The sequence below is a fragment of the Octopus sinensis genome, linkage group LG10 (genome assembly GCF_006345805.1).
Source record: "Octopus sinensis linkage group LG10, ASM634580v1, whole genome shotgun sequence".
NCBI lineage: Eukaryota > Metazoa > Mollusca > Cephalopoda > Octopoda > Octopodidae > Octopus > Octopus sinensis.
In genome coordinates this window covers 31,421,378-31,423,877 of record NC_043006.1, presented here as the reverse complement: position 1 = coordinate 31,423,877, position 2,500 = coordinate 31,421,378, and positions in this window count along the sequence as shown.

Below are 2,500 nucleotides of genomic sequence, written 5' to 3'. Positions count from 1 at the left end.
TGGATTCAGAATAATCTTACAAGAATGCTTCTTGAGAACATGTACGCTACTTTTGTTTTTGTATTAAACTGCATTTGGGTTTTGTTAGATTAGTGTTGGTTTATTAAATTATCAAACATGTCCTCAAATACATCCCACATACTACACACACACACACACAACTATATATATAATATATATATATATATATATATATATATATATATATATGTACATACATATATATATGCTTATATGCACAGACATATGCTAGCATGGAGAACGCATGTTAAACGATGATGATGATGATGATATATAAACACATATATCCATAAATGTGTATATATGTATATGTATATATATATATGCATGTCTATATAAATATGAAATAGTGGGACAAGATACCAATTTTTGCTGGAAAATAACACAATTGTATTGTAATAATGTTTTATAATTTTTACATGTCTATCTATCTATCTATCTATCATCTCTATCTATCTAATTATATATATATATATATATATATACACATTTAAGTGATATGACGAAACATACTATAGAAGAAGAAGAAGAGAAGAACAAGAGAAGAAGAAGAAGAAGAAGAAGAAGAAGAAGAAAGAAGAAGAAGAAGAAAGAAGAAGAATAAGAAAAGAAGAAGAATAAGAAGAAGAAGAAGAAGAAGAAGAAGAAAGAAGAAGAAGACAGAAGAAGAAGAGCCCAGCAGCATCCTAGAATGTGTAGCTGATATGGTCGAATTATTGTACCCTCCGCTTGAAAGATTCCAGTCTGAGATTCTAAATTAATACTTTAATCGATAACATATCTAATCGATAACATGGAGTATAGATTGATCCCAGGAATCATCAGAAATCTTGATTGTTAGAGGAATATTATCAAGTAATACATCAACCAAAGAAGCCTCTCTGTGATTCTTCGATCAGATAAAAGATTATTGTGCCGCGGCAAGGATTAATACAGTTGTTGGGTCATTTGGAAGTATCGGGCTTCAGTGGTTGACGGAGTTACTCATTTCTACTGGACAATTGAGTGTTGATATTTGCGAAACGAAGTTTTTTTTTTTTTTAATAAGATGCTCATTTCACCCAGGGACTGACGCAAGTCGAATAAGGCAAAAAAAAATTTACACACACACACACACACCACACACGCACACATATATATATATATATTTATATAAAAATTTACACACACACACACACATGTATATATATACATATTATATATATATATATATATATAGATATATATAAATATATAACATATAATATATACATATATATATACATATATACATATACCTATAATACATACATACATATATACATATACATATACATACATATATACATATACATATATACATATATATATATAAATATACATATATATATAAATATACATATATATATATAAATATACATATATATATATAAATATACATATATAATATAATATACATATATATATATAAATACATATATATATATAAATAAATATTATATATATAATATATATATATATACATACACATATATATATATATAACTATATATTATATAATACATACACATATATATATATATACCTTATATTATATATATACATACACATATATACATACACATATATACATATACACCACATATATATACGAAGGATATATATATATACATACATATATATACATATATACATATATACTTAATAGCACCAGGTGGTGCTATAAGTTAGACATGGCCTGGGCCAATAATGGCCGAAACCTATCAAAGATATATATATATACATATATATATAAACATATACATATATATACGAAGGATATATATATATATATACATATATATATAACATATTTATATATATATAAATATAATATAATATATATATACATATATATAATATCTATATTACATCTCTCTCTCTCTCTCTCTCTCTCTCTATATATAAATATATATATCTATCTATATAATATATATAATATATATATATAGATATATATATATATATATATATAATATATATACATATAGGTATGTGCATGCATAAGTGTGTTACCACAACCATGTACCTAACCACACAAATAGTATCTTAGAATGAAACTTTATATATTATATATTTATAGACGAGTTATGTGTGTGTGTGTGTATTCTTTGAATGAATATATTAACACCCTTAATTCGGATATCAAATGTACACGTCTAATCTTTGGGGACGACTTTATTTGGGGTTTCTGAGGGATGTTTCAACATGAAATCCTGGGGGCACATCTCACTTCCTTAGTTATATTACTAAGATGAGCCAATGCATATATCTCTAAGTGTGCCGTTGAAATGCAAGAAATAGCAGCCAAAATCGGCCTCAATTATCAAGCGACTGATTCTACAACAGAGACAGGTATAAGTAGTAGCACAGACCTAAATACAAATATTACGGGTGGTTAAGCTGAACTACCATGTTTCTTAAATTTGTGCAGAGCTAACCTGCAGATGAACAACGACCA